General features: G+C 48.5%; 1 protein-coding gene across 3 annotated transcripts in view; it reads right to left on the reverse strand.

Annotated features, from left to right (window-relative positions):
* cdh4 (cadherin 4, type 1, R-cadherin (retinal)) overlaps window positions 1-18,682 on the reverse strand; it is a 144,229-nt gene that overhangs the window by 88,209 nt on the left and 37,338 nt on the right. The window lies entirely within an intron of this gene.

The raw sequence follows: 18,682 nt of genomic DNA on the forward strand, positions 1-18,682 counted from the left end.
AGTTGTCTGATTAGTGGCGAATATAAAAGCCTCATTGTCAAGAGCTGTATGTTTTATTTTGATTAATTATTGCGCTAAAGTGACTGAATGTCATGGAGCGTTAACGTTTTGGCGGTAATACGGCCCTTGTGGAGTGAGCGATGGTGTATGTATCCACCTCCGATGCGACGCATAAACCGCGGGCAACGGTTCGGTTAGGCCGAGAGAAACGCACGCTCGCGTTGTTTTTTTTTGGGATTCCACCTTCGACGCCATGTCACCGCACGTTAGCACATGGTGTCAAACACAGAGACAGAGAGTGGCTGTGGTTCTTCATCATGTATACACAAAATACCAACAAAAAAAAAAAAACACGCCAGATGGCACGCACGAAAAAGGGCAAAACAACCAATTTGTGTGGATCTGATGATGAGTGCCGCTTGTACTGATGTATGCGTGTTTGTGCCTTTAGTGATTGCCATGTATTCCTGACAACGTGTGTCTGTGTGTGTGTGTGTGTGTGTCCGAGATTAGCTCCCCGTTGGGTGGGTGCTGTTTGCGAGGGGAAACAGGGAAGCGCCTTTAGCCGCTCATATTTGGCTCGTGTTCTGCGGGAGATTACGGGGGACAATTAACGACGCCCCCTAGAACACTCATACGACCCCCCCCCCCCCCCCCCCCCTCCCTCTCGACCGTCCTAATCAGACGGACCACTCAGTAGCAGTGAAAGACCTATCGGCGGGTTTAGCTGCACTTGTTTATTGTAAACATGATTGATCACTCGACCGTCTCTGGACATGCAGAATCTTTATCGAGCCAGAGACAAAATGATAAAAAAGGATAAAACATGTTTTAAAAAAAGAGGTGAATGACAAAATGTAATAAAATGTCCATAAGCAGAGTGTGACCTGTCTGTTGCTTTGTACACACTTTAAACAGAGGTTTAAATGGAATGCAATTCAGGAGACTGCTGTTACACACACACACACACACACACCCAACTGCAGATACACTGTAATCACTAACGGCCCCTCTTCTTCAAAGAGAAGCTTACGTGCACTGAACTCAGAACTACCAGGGTGCACTGGGGATGCGTTGGCAATAACTGTGGCGAACGCAACTTTGTGATTTCACGTGTTTTGACAGCGCCGCCTTTTTGCTGCATGGCGAGCGGCGGGCGGGCCCGGGTGAGATTTGCCCCCCTTTTTTATTTTTTTGGAGCAGCACGAGCACCCGGCGCACGTTCACACCTCTAAACAAAACGCGCTCCGAACAGCCTGAGAGGTTAATTTTAGTTTCTTCACGAGATGCTGAACTTCTAAATGTTCTCCATCACGGAGGAGCCTGTCAGGTGCTTATCCACTAATTCCCTCCCCCCCCCCCCCCCCCCCGGCTGGGGGCGAGTTAAGCTCCCGCGTCTCAGCCGAGGGTATCAATCCTGCCAATAACCTTTTCAATAAGCACAAACAATCTGTCCACGTGGGCAGTGGCTAGTTAGCTGCTCTCCAGGGCTTGATCCCACATTGTCAGAATTGGATTTGTTATCCCAAAAAGGATTCTTTAGTTTTAGAATTTCCACTTTTCAATTGTGTCTTTTGTTGTTTTTTGGAGAAACAGCAGACAGTGACAGCAACTACCACACTCGATATAATCAACAGCGGGAATACTAACAACAACAAAAAAAAAAACTGTCTTTATATATCTGAAAAGAGGAAATAGAGGACGGGGGCAGAGTGCAGTTTTGCTGCTGCTCACCTGTAATACGAGGTAAACAGTGCAGATGTGCCCTGAGAGGGCAAACTGTAGTAAGTAAAGCTCAGTGAAACTGAAAGCAGTGCGTGACTCACTTTTGTTGAACTTGACCCTCTCACAGCCTGCTGATATGTCCCAGTGCCCGAGTGCTTCCGTTTTAATGAATCCAGGGACATGACTTCTCCAAACCCTTCACCATTTCCAGGCGCCATGCAGTCACTGTCTCCACCTTTATTGCGAAAGGCCTCAAAAGCTGAATCACTCCTCACGTACAGTGTATAAATATAAAAAATTTCGGACCCGTTTCCAGCTGTATTTTCTCTCTGTTCAAATCAAAGCACTTTCCATGGAGGCTAAACACGTTTAATTAAGAGTGACTCAACCCTATTGGTAACTTGCTGCAGGTAGCAGCTGATTAATTGTTGAAGCCCAGTAGGTGGTTTCTTTCCAGCAAGTAAACATCTTGCGTGAAAAGACAACTGTGGGTGTGTGCCGGCCTGTTCAAATATATGCTTGGATGCCAAGCTAAAAGCCTGCAAATTTCAACCTGTGTCTGATGATTCAATTTGGATGATTTATGCACGCGTGAACCCGCAAAGTGCAATGTGCAGAAAACTCTCCCCCCAACGCAGCCTCCCAACGTACTCCCAGACGCCAGACGCCGAGGCAGAGGAGGAGGCGGGGAGGCGGGGGAGTGGGAGGGGCCCCCGCTGTGATGAACCGGTGCTGACACAGCCAGATGTTTAGTTAAAATGCAGAGCCCCGGTGCGGAATGGAGGGCGGAGTTGACATGCGCTTCGGGGGCTTTAGGCAGCCGAGTGCTCCTCTGTAGCCGCCTGGGTTTCTATGTGCAGGCAAGGGGTGAGTGTCTGCGCTTTATCTCCTGTGAGTGGCATTGGGGCTGAGCGTGTGTGTGTGTGTGTGTGTTTTGGTGTGTGTATGCACAAGCACCTTGCAATTCCCATTAAACGAAAGAACAATCTATTTGTACGAGTGTGAGCCTCCATGCCTGCGTGTGTGTGTGTGAAGAGGGGCGAATCGAACATGTGTCTGAACCGAGGTCTCCTGTGGCAGTCGCAGTTTCCTCTCTGTGGAGGGAGCTGGAGGGGGGAGGTGGGGGGGGGGGGTGTACACAGCACAAGCTTCCACCGGCGTGCTGCGTCAAACGCTGCTGTTTGGCGAGCGTACGGGAGAAGCAATCAGCCGCGTGTTGTGGATGCCATCACATTACAGAGCGACAGCTCCAAGAGCCTATCGCCGTCACCATCATCATCACCACCACCACCACCACCACCGGCATCATCATCTCCATTAGCATCGTCTATGTCATGGTGTTCCTGCCGGCTCCTTTGGACACACTGCAGTGAGCCACGATGGAGTCAGTGACAGGATGACAAGCAGTGGGGCTGTAGGGCGTTAAGTGTGTTCTTCTAAAGTAACGTGTACTCTACGCTGCTGAAGATGGCAGGCAGCAGTTGGGTGGGATAGCACACACACACGCACGCACACACACACACACACACGCGCGCACTTTCTCTATCTTTCTCCCGCTCGCTTCCTCTGGCTCCCTCTTCCTCCCTTCCCTGCACCCTCTCTCCTCCTCTGTAGAAACTAATCTCATTTCCCTGTAGCTTGAATTAAATAGTCCTGTCATTAAGAGCAGTGAAGGATGGAGGAGGGCCCGGGGGGGGGGGGGGGTGGGGATTGGGAGTTGGGGGTAGGCTGGGGAGGACAGAAGGTGCTTAGTTAGACCCTGCGGATGCAAAGACGCTGGGAGATGATGAGAGCGAGAGGAAGTGAAAGGACGCCCGAAGGGGGCGACGCGCAGCTTCACTCGTCTCCTTCTCCTCGCACACACTGTAAAAAGTCCAGGGTTAACAGCAGCTATGTTGTTACTGTGCGACGGGGGGGAGGGGGGGGGCAAAACCCTGCCAGCCGCCTGCAAGTGTCTCCCTGTTTGCTTTATGGCAGCTCATCTCCTTCTCCGCCAGCCCCGGGCCAGCTCCCCCCCCCCCCCCCTCCCCCGCAACCCCATTTTAACCATTAAGCCAATAAAGAGCACAGCCGCCTCCTCACCAATCCAAGCAAACGCCTCAGCTTCCTCATGTCCCCTGGTTCCATTGACAATCATCAGCTCACAGGTACCGTGGAATATTTCCCATCCTCCTGGGACTCATCCCTGCAGTCAGTCGGTCCGACATGGGACTATTAGGAGGCTGCCCGCCATCAATCCCGTCGGCGCCCGTTTGATGTTGACCGCGTGTGGATACTTCACTGCAAGTCTTGGCTAACCTGCAGCGCTGTTTTAACAATCTCCCTGGGGTCTGTTGGAGGGTCTAATGCGTGTCTGCTGGGGGGAGCCGGATGGTTCATTACGAGACGCATGTCGACGTGCAGGAACTGCGTCGTCACTTCCCGTGTACCGAGTTCTGAAGCAAGTCGTTTGGCTCCAATTCCCCTGAAGCTGGACAAAAAGACAGGCCAGAGAACCACTAGAATTACCTTGTGAGCGGTTATGTCTCTTGGAGACGTGTAAAGAAAAGGACAGAATGGGGGGGGACTGGTTAATCTGTCGTCGACCCCTTTTTTTGTCGAAATGAAGACCAGACGTTGAAATGCTGCATCTCACCAGTTCGTTCACGTTGACCTCTTTAGGCTCCTAAAATGCCCAATGCTCTATAAATGGTTATAACAAACAAAACATGTCATTGATGTGTTATTCATGGGAAATAAATATATAAGTGATCGGTACAGATGATCATTATCTGCTGATATCCAGTCAAAATGTGTGTTTTGGGCTTCTTAGTCGCTGATCTCTGATGTTTCGTGGTAAATGAGTCCATAACAACTCAGGAATGAGGTAACGTTACCATGCGATCGGGCTCTGGTCAGTTTAAATCAGTAATGGGACATGGTCAACATCAGGATCAGTAAAATGTAAAAACATATCAGAGGTGAAAGATGAGAAATGATTTATATGGGGAAACATTTCAAATATGGATTTCTATAAAGGAAAAAAACTCACTATAAATTGTACCCCCTTTTCTCTTTTGTGCTGCCCTGTGATCCGATCCATGACTCTGACACATGAAATAATCCAAACCGTGAGTTTTATGATGCGTAGCACCGCTCGTCTTTACAACAAGCATGGATTACAAGACGGACCAGTCGACAAATACTGGGATCCAAATCCACGCTAATCACGAAATCCCTTCCTCGGCGTCCAAAAACGGACTGAAAAGATCTTCCAGGCGCATAATCACTTGAACGCCTGGACCAACACATGAAACCAACAGAAATACCCTTCTTAATTTAGTTTCTGCTCCCCCCCCGCGTTTAAAGTGGCTCCACATCGATTTTTGTGTTTGTGTCATTCGTTGTAGTTCAAAGAAAATGGCAGCTGGCAGAGTGGGTCACATGAGAGGTGATTAGCTCCGTTCTGGGCACGAAGAAGGTCAACCGGAGCACTTAGGTACGTTAAGGCACTAAGTGGACGGAGAACACACCTCAAACCTCCCTCTTGTGAGATTCTAAGGTAGCACTTAGGGGCAATTGCTTTGCAGCACTTTGTGCGGCCTGCCCAAATATTTTGTGTGTGTGTGTGTGTGTGTGTGTGTGTGTGTGTGGGTGTGTGTGTGTGTGTGTGAGAAAGGGATTTATGGCACACTTCTTTGGTACGACATTGTTTAGAAGGAGGAGCACTTATGATCCACTTTAACATAAACATACATACATAAAAATACCTAATGTATCATAATCATCGTTATGAATCATATACCAAGACACTGCTCTTGAAGCATTAATCATATCTTAATGCATGAGACAGGTGGTCATTGATGTTCAGGGTTTGCAGCACCTACAGCACCGCAGTAACATGAACTATCCTCAACACGTCTCCTCGGAACAACACCAGAAGAAATGAAAAATAACCTTTTTCCTCGATAGATGGAATTTAGGTTCAGAGCTGCAGGATGTGCGGGTGCTTCTTCTTTTACCAACAGGAGCTTTGCTGACTGAGAGGTCCTTCATTCCCAGTGGGTTCATTAAGTGCCGGATATGCACACTCGATGGGAACCCACCCAGCGGGTTCATTCATGGACAGTAATAAAAGCAATAGACCTTCGGAAGTGGAAGCCGTATCATGCATGTGCATCTGATATACTGTAAATAGTCTATGACGTTGATTCCCAGATGTGCGATCGCGACCACGGCCCCCCCCCAGAGGCTCGGATCCGCTCTCTACCAATTGACTTCTCTTCAGATCTGTTTTTATTCAGCATTTCAACTTTAAATCTGCCATGTGGATTATTCTCGTAAACAAACACGGTCTGTGTTTTTCCACAAAGACGACGTTCCAAGGAAGAGGCTGCAAAGAAACGAACCCAACAAACTATGTCACTCTGACATCTGGCTTCCGCTCTCGCCGCCTCATCGTTTCATCTCTCCTCATCAATCTCTAAGCCCTGATTCTGCTCCTTTCTTTAATCATTCCCTCCTCCTCTGCTCCCAGGGTGTCGGTTATGTCCCATAAGTGTTGCATTTGCATTTTTACGAGGTGACAATAAGAGACAACCAAGACAATAAAAGTACCATGCAATTATGCCCCCTACTAAATCCCGTAAAGGGAGCCGATGGTTGCGTGTCCACGCGGCATGCTGCCCCATGTTTGCGTGACGTCAGAGAGAGGGGCTTCAAGTGGAAGGAAGTGACCCACCCTCCCCGTCAACACAAAACTGCACAATCAATTTGGGTGGTGGGATGACAACGAAACTCCATCATGTCCCTGATTCAGTCTCTGATTGTTCATCCAAACTGCGATCTGATCTATTCCAGTGCAACTGCAGAGCGCGGCTCAATTTTCGTCCCAATGGGAGAAACGCGCGCTCGTCTTGCAGCTCCGGAGTGACACTGGATTCTCCAAATATAAAAGTCAAGAGTTTTCATTTGATGCGCATCTCTATTTGATGCAGCGCTGGGTGCACCATTGTTCTGTCCCTCCGAGGATTAGTTGGGGAAAATCTAACTTTCGCTTTCATTTTCCGTGTTCGTGAGACGCAACAAGAGACGGAAACCACCCGAGCGAATAAGATCCGGAGTTTGTCAGCTCCCAAGTCTATTTACTTCTGCTGTTTTACATATCCAGAAAAACACCGAGCACACTGAAGTGTAGCGCCACTGCCGAATACGGCGGGCCCTCATCAGAAGCTGCGTACACATTTCACAGTTTGTGCTTAAAAGTTTGAGCCGAGCAAACTCGAATCGTCTGATTCAGTGCGTCTGAGAAGAAATGACCCGTTGTGCCGCTCGTGCGTTTTCTTTAGATTGCCGGGCCGGCGTTTGTGCGTCAACACGGGGACAAACCAAAAGGCAGACAGACAGCAGCTCCAGCCCATCTAAGGACAGTGGGGCTCATCGTCCGCCTCTGCCCCTCCTCTCGTTTTCATCAGCTTTGACGAGCCCATTAAACGGATCTTTCTTGAGCTGAAGTGACAAGCAGCGATCACACCTCCCAATGTTAAGAGCGAGAGATACGACGTCTTGTAATTAAAAATGGCGGCGCGCGTGCACGGCGCCTCGCCCGTGACCGGCAGCACTTTTGCCTCAAGCGCGAAAACCGCGGCGAGGATTCTGGCGGGTTTTGACCAAAGACGTGGCGCGTTACTGGTGTCGATGGCGGCGTGTTGGGTGTGGTTGGAAGGATTACGGAGCAATCTAGCACGTAATGCTCACTCTACAGTAACCAAGGGCTTGTTATCTTTAAAAGGCCCCCGTGGGAAGCGCTCGTCAAATTTCAAGGTAAAGTAGAGTTGGCCGTGTGGAGCCTTTAGGATCCCCGGTGGACCCCCCCCCAGGACAAAGCGTCAGCACTCAATACCCTGTTGTCCCCCCCAGGTGACGTCTTTAATTGGCGAGCATTGTCATCCAGCGGGGGAGAAAAAAAAAAACAACAAAAAAAAAAACACACAAAAGGGCCCACCCGCCTATCAGCAGTAAAAAAAAAAAAAAACTGTTTCCATGACAACGCCACTCTCCAAAACACAGAGGCTGACATAAGGTGCGCTTTTTTGTCTTGCTTCTGCTGCTTGGAGTTCATCTCTCCTGCCCCCCCCCCCCCGTCGAGTTGTCTCGTACTATTTCCGCCCCGATCATTTGCTCCCGCTTCGTCTCATTTTCCTGCCTCTGATGGACGTTAACGTCCCAAAGCCTTAACCTTTGGGTTAACACCTGGAGAAAAAAAAAGGGACTTTTAAGTTTAGTTTATATTTTCCCAGAGGCTCGACTCCAGGTCTGCGTTACACCAGACTCGGTCAGGGCTCTGGATCCCTGAGAGGTTTTTATGAGGTCGATGAGATAATTTCCCTTCACCTGTTTGCCGAAAGGTTCCTCCCAACATGTCGTAACATAATACCTGGAAAGTTAAAAAAAAAAAAAATGTGTATGCGAAAAGATATGAAGAGCAAGAAGATGGGAGATGAAGGTCACCGGGCAAATATTCCTTTATTTTTTTTCCCTCGATCCTTATTTGCCCCGCTGTGAGTAAATGTCAGACTGCGCTGGAAGCTGGCAGGAACAGCTTATTATAAAAATCCTAACCCTGAGGCATCTTGCCCCCTCTACTCTGTGCCAACATGCATCAAAAGTGAAATGAGCTGCACCCGGACGCGTACGCCCTTTGCGCCTGAAGGGCCTCCTCCTGGTGCCGTGGTGCCCCACGCCTCCCGACCCGCAGCATCAGCAGCATCATCAGCAGTCGCTCGCGTCCAGCGCGACGAAAACGAATCGTTACCACTGCAGCCCGAGAGAACATCGTCTGGCCCGCTCCCAGCCGTTCCCCCCCCCCCCCACCCCCCTGCGGGGGTCTGATTTGTGATCGCATCTTTCGGGGGCTTTCAGGGCCACCCCGCCCCGAAAAGGCTTGAGGGATACAGAGAGATCAATGGAGATGAATTAATTACTACGCTGCCAAATGGGAACGCTGCGTGGACAGGGTTACCATAGAAACCCCCGGAAAACGCAATGATAATGGAGCTAATATCTGCACTGCTGCAAAGTGTCTGAGGAGGAGGTATTCGAGGCGCCCGCGACTTGCCAAGATCTTTTTGCTGCACAGCTGACATAAAAAAAAAAAATACCCACTGCCTTGAGGCGGAGCGGCAGCTGGCTGCCGGAGAGTCATAAGTGAAGTGCTTCAACTAGAATCCAGCAAGAAAAAAGAAAAAAACAATGCCGACTTGCAAGGGAGGCGTGTGACTCATTTGTGTGAGTGCAACTCATACAAATTCATGATGTGAACGCAATTAAGACGAGGCGTAAAGTGAGTTAAAACCAAAACATGGGGAAGAAAGGGCAGATATGATGAGCTGCTGTGGCACTAATTGCCGTCGTCCACTCATCCTCCGCTTGTTCCACTCTTTGAGGCCCCAGTGGGGGCCCCGCAGCTGCAAATCACGCCTCCTGCAGACTCGCCGGTCCATATGGGGGCTAAATGTGAGACACCAATATCACACAGATAGTGAGTGCCTGGAGAGCACAATAAAGGGAAGAATCAGCCCTTCCTGCTACTTACACAAGCAATATTCCAAGTTTGTTGTTTTGCTTTCATTTGCTTTCAAATTTCCCATTTAAAAGTGGCATTTCATCTGAATCAAGCCCCCCCCCCCCCCCCCGGGGAGGAGACAGAAAAGGCAACGGGAGGTGAGTGATGTGGGAATGCCGGCGCACGGGGCGCGAGCACGCGGGCCTGCCGCGCTGCGCCTCCAGCACCTAACCGACTCCCTAATCACGGAGAGTGCCATTATTTGTAGCCATCAGAGCGACATCAAAGCAATTACATGTGTCTTTGCATTCGGCAAAGAGCGCAGCCATTTATCCGAGATGTATAAACATCACATGTTCCTCTCTTTCGCTGCTGCAAATTCACAACTATCCAAAGGCAAGGTGTGTGTGTGTGTGTGTGTGTGTGTGTGTGTTGTGGGATGACAGTGGTGTTCAAGAGACAACGTGAAATAGGCTCCATTCTGCAGTCGCTGCACATGCGTCATTGTTCACTCGTCACACCGCCGCCAGAGCGAGAGACTGAGGGAGACACCAAAGAGGAGAGGAAGTGGTGGGGGGGGACGGGACGGATAGAATGAGCAGCAGCTCTTGACCAAACACTCTCTCTTTTAAGACGACTGGGGTCTGGGAAATGTTGGCCCCCCCCTCGGGCACGGCGCTCGGCGGGTCTTTTAAAAGTGGAGAGAACACGCGCGCTGGCTCCCACGGAGACCTCAACCCTCCTTCACACCAGAAATTGGAAGGGGGGGAAGAGTGGTTGGGGGGGGGGGCTGAGAAATAACATCAATACTGCATGGAGAGCCAAATGCAGCTCTGTGGCCATCCATTAATGTTATTCCTTCACAATCAGTGCAGATGTACACTGCGTGTAAAACGATGATTTGTTATCATTATCATACCAATTCTGCACGGCAATTTATTGTTCACAGAGTCGCGGCGTCAGGGAGCCAAAGGACGACCCGCGGTAACACAGAGGCGGTTTACTGGTTACTCTCGGGGGGGGGGCACGCATTCACACATCTGAAAAAGTGACAGTGGCTTCTAAATGTTCCCCAGCTCTTTGGTGCGTATGTCCATCCGAGCTTTTTTTTTTCAGTGAAACTATTGGGCGTAAAAGCAAAGCAATGAGCTTAAAGATGCTAACCTGTTTTGGACCTTTTCAAGATTACATGGGGTCTCCATGGAAACTGTCTGTGTCCGGCCCGACCAATCCGGGCCCCTGTTTTGGGAGACATTAAAGTGAAATGATCCGGACGACAAGGGCGTCGTATGAAAGCGGGTCGTACCCTTGTTATGGGTGAACGGTGTAGTAGGAGACCGCGTTTGTTTCATCCTCAGCATACTCCTGATCCTGAACACCCTCCCCCCTCCCCTCTCCCCGCCTTCTAGGCGACACGGCGTCGGGTTCGCATCGTCGCCGTCCGCAGCGTGTAAATCACCCGACGTCGAAAGCCGGGGGCGGGCGAGGAGCGGCGAGAGGCGTCGGCTTACGCGGCTGCCGCGACCTTTACCTTTCTCCCCTTAATGAGATTTCCATCGATTCACTTTCCTCCGGAAAATAAATCAATCGGAAACTCTATCAAAAATTGACACGACACCCCTGAACGCATCGACGGTTATGTCTCCGTACGAGTCAATCGAAGGTGTAATGAAACATCCCACCAAACATCCAGGTTATTACGCCCGCCGAGCAGCGCGAGGCGAGAGGAAGACTTACCTTTTTAAGAACTAAAAGAACTGGATGCCAATAAAAATAAAAAAAGAGAAAAAGCCAAACAAAAAAAAGGGGGCAAAACAGTTGAATCTTATCTTGACGGGAATATGCGACGTCGTGGGGAAAAAAAAAGACAAAGGAAATGGACGTTCGGAGTGAAGCGGCTCTCCGATGAAAACAAAACGCCAGTCAGTTTACTCCAGAGCAGACGCAGCACCTTTTCCCTCCTTTTAAATGTTCCACATTACAGGAATTTGCTACCAAGTGGAAGATCTTCCACCGAGACGTCCCGAGTGGAACACAGTACCCAAAATGTGTGTGTGTGTGTGTGTGTGTGAGAGCGAGTGTGATCTCGTGAATTAGGTGTTTCAATTCCACTGATTGGGAACGACGGGGGCAACACATTGTGTTCACCCTCAATCACACACACACACACATACACACACACACACACACAGCAGAGAATCTTTGCTGCATTTACTGCAAACCTGAAATTGGATCTGATCAGCCATTTGATGGTGTAACTGTGGGCTGGAGAGGTTGTGTCCTCCCTGGAGTCTCCGTGGTCCCACGGCGTGGACAGTGTGGAGAAGGAGGGATGCGTTACTGAGCAAAAAAAAAAAAATGAAAGAAAGAAAGAAAATCCCTGCAACTTGTTTACAAGCAGAGGGGAGTGATGACACAAGGCCAGCACCCGGTAACCACACTTGAACATCTACATTGCAAATGAGAAGAGATTTCCCTTTTCTATTCCGCTCTAGTCTTGCTTTAGTGGGCCTTTCGCATTGAAGGGCGATGAGAACCTGCAGAGCGGTTTGAAGGCCATTTTTGTTGCCTAGAAACAGTCAGAAAACCAAAGTGGAGGTTGGGAAATGACCCCAATGAAGGCAATTCAGAGCACTTTGGAAGCAATTATTAAGTGTAGTCCATTAAGCACTTACATGTGTCCAGTTTGTAAAATGTAATCAGTCCAAACACAGAAAACTACAATAATTGAATTTTCACATTGCTCATTTGTATTTCTTTCTCTTTAAAAATCCATTCTTTCAGCAAGATGATTGTAACAAAGAATAAGATAAGATACAGAAGTGTCCTTCGGTTATTTTATGCCAAACATTAAGGACGTCAACCTTTAGCTTCATATCTGCTTGGTGCTAGATACAGTTTACAATGTATTCTGTACATGGGCATTGCTGCTGCTTAAATTATGAGATGATATAATCCTGAGGGGGGGGGGGGGGGGGGGGACTGATGCTCCCAAATAGTTTGTGCAAAACGATGGAGGAATGAGATTTGTCTTTACAGACAACACTTGCTGGTTTTGTTCTTTTTATGGCTTTTGTTGACAATAAGATATCAAATAGCAACAGGCTTATACACGTTTTACTACTCGGGGAAGTGTTTCAACAAGAAACACAAAAGAAACAGTGATGGTGCAATGACCAAGTGTTTCCACTGAATAGTCTGTCCCAATAATATCAAAAGTAAAACCCCAGCGTTCTTCTTTTCTTTTCTTTTTTTCGCTCCCCATAGCTGTCAGTCTCAGAGGTCCTTTAGAGATATGGCGACAATCAAATCAGATCCCCTCCACTTCCTGTGTCACGGCCGAAACATAAGAGCTGGTGATTGATGAGAGGCGAGCCCCAACATGCCCGGCACCACCGGGCCATATTTTCATCCTGAGGCATTCTTAATGGAATTGACCTTGTAATAACCCCACCCCCATTTTCCAATATTTTTCCCTTTCTTTTATTACTTCTGTCCCCGCCTTCTCTAATCTCCAGAAAGTCTTTTCTACTCAGGGTAGGAAAGAAATGTATCCAAAAAAAAAAAAAAAACCCCACAGATGTTGCCCCCCCCTCCCCCTGGTGCAAACTGTGTTTCAATGAGTCAGCAGAATTCTAACTAACGCGCAGTTCACTATTAAAACTAAATTAAGAGTCCCAGGCGCTGCTCCAACTACGGGACCCTGGCTGCCATTTGGTGCTCAGTGCGTCCATCAGAAACCCCCCCCCCGGCACATCACATGATGCACGGAAGGCGCGTGTTTAATTGGGTTGCCGTTGGTCGTGCGGGAGACATTTCACACGCGGTGGCCGAGCTGCGTCTCCTCCACTGGGCCGCGTTGCAGCAGTCCGTTTCACATTGTGATGTGCAGAACAAACTGCCTTGAGCCCGCGGCTTATCAACCAAAACAACAACAAAAAACGCCGCCACATTCTGGAATAGCAAACAGAGAAAAGTAAGTAGGGAGGAGTGAAGGAGATGGACATGGTGGGGGGGGGGACGTTGGAAACGCGTTGCTTTGATGTCCTCTATGCAGCGCTTCTCCACCTATACCACTCCCTGCTGCACTTTTTCCATAAGCTGAAGCAGCCACAGGTGCGCTGCCTGCCTGCGTGTGCACCGTGCTCAATTGGACGGCTTCAAAGCTCAGCCGAAATTTGCCTTTCGCATTTCGGGAAAAATGTTACAAAATGTGTGTGTCCCCCCCCCCCCCCCCCCCTCCCCCGGGTGAGCTCGTATTGCACCACGAGCCACAGCAGAGAGGATGCTGAGCTGATGGAGGAGGGGTGGAACACATTTGGAAAAACAGCGTTTGAGGGATAAATATTCTGCTTTTTTTGGGGGCTGTTCAAAATCCCTCACATCCCGGGGAGCGAGCAGAGGCGGAAATGTGACGAAAGACACCAATTACACGGGAGGCCACCCAATCTCGTCCGGGGATGCTCTCGCCCTGACCCGACTTGTTAGGCAGCCCTCAGCTCCACCAAACTTTGGGGATTTGATATCCGTCTCAGTGGTTGAGACTGTTTTCTCCATCTTCCAATGGGCGCTACGTCTATTTCTCCTTCTATACTATAGCGGCGTTCAGGACATTACGAGTGCACACGCATGATATCAATTTTCTCAAGAGTCGCTTTCGAGAATGAGGCCGTACCCAAAGTGAGTTTGCTCGCCTGAAGTTTCTACTGTCTAGTTTAGTGCCGGGATTCGGGGGGTGGGGGGGGGGGGGAATTGACAGGAAGGAGATTCAAAGCTTCGATGTCAGGAGTACACAGCGAGCACTTAATCCCTCCGAGCAGCCAGGTCCCTTCCTTCCTCCACTCTCTGAACGTAGTTACATTTGAGGTGGGAATGCTGATGAGGTACCCCACTGAGGAGGATCTGAGGATGAGACACCACCTGCTCATATGGCTCTCTCTCTCTCTCTCTCTCTCTCTCTTTATAGTCCTATCATAGATTTGCAGAAGGCTCAAACTTTTCATCCATCCCTCTCTGCTCGGGCGCTTATGTTTCTTGGCTATATGTCGGTCTGCCTGTCTCTTACCCCGGTCCTTCGGTCCTTCCCTCTATTTCTCTCTCCATCATCGCCTTTTCCTTGTTTACCAGCTCCCCCCCCCCTCAACAATCAATGCCATTTCATTCCGGTGAAGGAACAAATGGAATTCCAGCTGAGAGCATGGCAGCCTACTGCTGCCGCATCGCTCCTTCCTCCTGCACCAGGTCCCCATCGGCTCCTCTCACACACACACACACACACATTGCAAAGGCCCATTTAACATGGAGGCACATTGTGACCCTGTAGTCATTTGTAGAATTCAGAGCTGTGCGTGCGAGTTCACTTGAAAAGGAATAATGTGTCCATGATCTCTGCAGCTGGTTCCCTATTCTCTTCATGTGTTCACACGACTCGTCTCCGGCGGTCGCTTCACGTGCGGCGATTTCATCCCTGAATGTTGCGTAGCGCCCTCGTAAAAAGGTCCTCGAGACTTACAGGGGAAAAGGTGGTCGGCGAAAAAGCTTCATATCAACTTATTTAGCTCAAAGTAAAATACGACTTTTTTCATTTCTGCCACAGCTTCACAACAACAGCACTTGACCTTCGACAGTTTTGGAGGGTAAGCGATATTTTATGTTGGGTTTAGTTTGGAAACTAACGGTAAACGGTGTCCAAGAGATCCTTCTTTTTTACCTGATTGAAGTGAGTCCCCGATTTTTGGGCAGAGAAATTGCTCTCCTCCACTACCAATAAAACCTGATCAAAAATAGGTCAATCATTTTCAGAGGTTTCTGGAGGGGTCCTATGGTGAGGGCTGAGGGGCAAAACAAATCAATGTGAAAGAAGCACAACAGACACATGCGCGGGGGCCGCACTGGTCACGCCGGCGTGCCGAATTAGGCCGGGGCGCCGCGAGTTCGACATATACAGTATGTGCCTTGGAGAAATCGTTTGGTTGCACAAACTCGATGTAGAGATGACCGAGTCCTTTAACTACAGGAAAAAGGGTTTGCTATCGACTCCAGCTGCTGCTGTCGGGGTCCGTTCTGTCCAATCGATGGGATTGACGTGCCTTACAATGAAGTATCAAAATGGATGTGTTAGATTTAAATTAAACCGAGATGTGCCAACCAGAAATAGCACTTCGAAGACGGAGAGGTGGGAACTGGGCTGACAGCGCTCGGTGTTCTCACCTGAAATTATATTGGAAAATCACATCAATGGGTTTGAACTATCAAATAATATGTTCTTTCAAACTTCCCTAGTGGGTTGATCCTTGTGTGTTTACAAAGTTTACAAAAAGTCCTGAAAGTTGGGTCAAACCAAACCAGCTTTTTTTATGACGCAAACATTGATGAAAAATTGCAGTGATACAAAATTTCCCCCCTGAATCAACCGTGTGGCGGCAGCTAGGAATTTGCCGATAACGAGTTAAACAGCTTCATCTCCATCTTCCTTTACCCGTCGATGGATGAATTGATTCAGAGGAACAGCACAGGTGAAATAAACTGGATAAAAGGTTAGCTCTGGGGCTAGCGTCACCGGCTAGTGCCAACGCATTCACACCAGCAGGATGGGGCACCCCCCGACTTGTGTAGCTTCCAGCGCCACAAATGTTCATCACAAAGGCAATTCAGCCTGTGCCGTCGTCTGTTTATATTTTTTAATACCATCAAAAGCAATATAAAAGCAACAATCGAACGATTTTGCCTGAATAAACACTGCGAGCACGGCCGTACTCAGCCGAGTAATTAACGAATGCACTGACATTTTCTTTTAAAACCGCCATGCCCCGATAGATGCTGTCCAGCACCGTGGGAGGTAATGATGAAAAACATAACGTATCAGCACACGCCGAAGGAAAGGCAGAAAGGAGGAAAATTCAGCCCGGCGCCAGAGCCGCCCCGGGGGGGTCCAGCTAACATTAACACACATTATACGCTAGGCCAAAGCTACAGCAGGACACCCTCCACATGCTGTGGGCATCCCTGCTCCTCTCACTCCGTTCATTTGAGTGAGTAATCAGTAAGGTTGCAGATTTGGGGAAGGAGAACATACATAAGTGTGGTTCTTGTGCAACTTATGCATGTGAATGCATTAAACCGATATAAAAGAGATGTGAATTAACGCAGAATGTGTGCAGGTCGGACACATTTTTATTACATTAGTGATCCCCCCCCCCCCCCCGCGCTCCTTTCATATTGCATCGGCCTCCTCCAGTTGGTATTAATAAAGGCTTTTAATGGCATACGATTCAAATGTTTGCACAACGTATTTCAATGGCGGCAGATCTATCTGCTCCATGATTTAAATTAGTTACATTCAGGAGATGTAATTAAATCACCATTGCTTTTGCACGTCGCATTAAGTGCAATCCACAAGGGGGGGGGGGGGGGGGGGGTGAAAAATCATGTTTTCCTTTTCCAACATTTGCATATTACATTGGCGCGGGTTACGTGTTCAGCTCCTTGGCAAGGAACGCGCTTCTCGGCTTCCAAATGCCAAAGACATCCGAGAGGACTGCCGCTCCGTCCTTTTTTTTGGGTTTTTTTGTTGCGTTTTTTTTCTGGAGAATACATTAAACACGACTTGCAGAAATTTCTTCGAAGGTCCAAATAATAAGAAACAAGATCAAGTCGGGCCGCACGGATGAACAAGTGAGCACTCATACGTTTCTACAGAAACACGTGTGTGACTGACGTGGAACAAAGCTCTGGCGCGGTGACGGTGACAGGCAGGCAGGCAGGCAAAAAAAAAAAAAAAAAAAGGTTGTCGTGTCTATCCGTCACAACCAATTAAAATCACTCCTGGACTCGGGCCACGCATCCTCGATCACCACCGCCGCACCTGTGCGTCGGATTTGCCTCACATTTGGATAAACTGAACGCGTCTCCACACAAAAACTTTACTCCCCCCTCCCCCCCCCCCCCCCCCGTCAGCTGGAGTCCACTCTTCACCAACATCACCATCCACAAAGCGCCTGACTCACTTCACTCCATAGACAGCCGAGCTGACATTAAGGCAGATGGATTTTCTCACAATCCGCTTAAGACATCAGACGCCGAGTGACTTTGTTCCATTTTTTTCCCAAGAAGCATTTTAATACGGCTGCTTTCATGTCTGAGTGCTTCCCCACTGTTACAGATATTGAGTCGGTAGACTGCTGCATGACAGGCGGTCGGACGCCGTCGGGTGGGAGCGACATCAGGTGCTCATGAAATTTGGCCCACCCACATTAGCCCGATAGTCGTCGTGTTAACAGGATATGTGGTGATGTGTTTCTCAGGTGGTTGCTGGTGTAAATGGTATCTGTGCAGAAGACGTTCATCTGTTGAGGTCTTGAGCCGGATCCGAGGTTCCCAACAGGTTGTATTGGGACCGCTACCAGAGCTTGGGTTTTCCATCCCGCTGTTGTGTTCTTCCACCAACCTGTCGAGCGGCAGTTCATTCAAAGCAGGTTATGTCCAAACGTGTGTTGCGAGGACACAAAGACCTTTTCCCATGAATGGCCAAAATAAAATCTATTAATCCTGGTGTCAAAGTGGATGTTTTTGCCAAATTTAATAAAAATGACTTTCAGGCATTCATGACCTGCAACTCTGTGCAGTGGAACCAATTCTGCTAATTCTGAGGCATAAAAACTCCCCCCATTTATCTTCTCTGGTATTTTAAAACATTTTTCGTTGAATAGCGAGAGGTCAGCAGTCTAAAATAGAGATTATACATTTGTGATGAAAATCCTACTTGATTAACCATCTAAGAGCGCCTCAGATGTATCTATTGACCCTTTAGTTGGTTGAGAGCCACATATCTAGATTACCTTAACCTGCTCACTTGTGTATGCTTTCCAAAATTAAATATTTGAAAAGGATTTACATTCACCCGAGGAAACCACTCTGTTAATAATGCTAGAAAGTTAATGGAAAAAAAAATTCTCCTCGAGCATTTTTGTGGTGGTGCTCAAGTTTAGAAAAGGCTCCCCTTTGCCCCTCAAACATTAGCTCTCCAGAAAAAAGCAATTTCTTTTCTGTCCTAGAATTTCAATTTCTTCCCACACAGAGACCAGCAAATTCAAACTGGTCACTTTCCGATTTTTTTTTTGTTCAATGGAGGTAGCCGTGCTTTTCCTGCCGTCTGCCATAATAGCCGAGTCCTTTTGTGTCAACACAGCTGCATTGGTTAATGCTCTACCTTCATTGGTTGATTGTCCCACAGCTTCATTGGTTAATGGTCCTATAGTTTCACTGGTTAATACTATAGCTGCATTGGTTAATGCTAAAGCTTCATTGGTTAATGCTAAAGCTTCATTGGTCAATGGTCATATAGCTGCATTGGTTAATGCTAAAGCTTCATTGGTCAATGGTCATATAGCTGCATTGGTTAATGCTAAAGCTTCA

This window comes from Pungitius pungitius, chromosome 8 (assembly GCF_949316345.1).
Source record: "Pungitius pungitius chromosome 8, fPunPun2.1, whole genome shotgun sequence".
Lineage (NCBI taxonomy): Eukaryota > Metazoa > Chordata > Actinopteri > Perciformes > Gasterosteidae > Pungitius > Pungitius pungitius.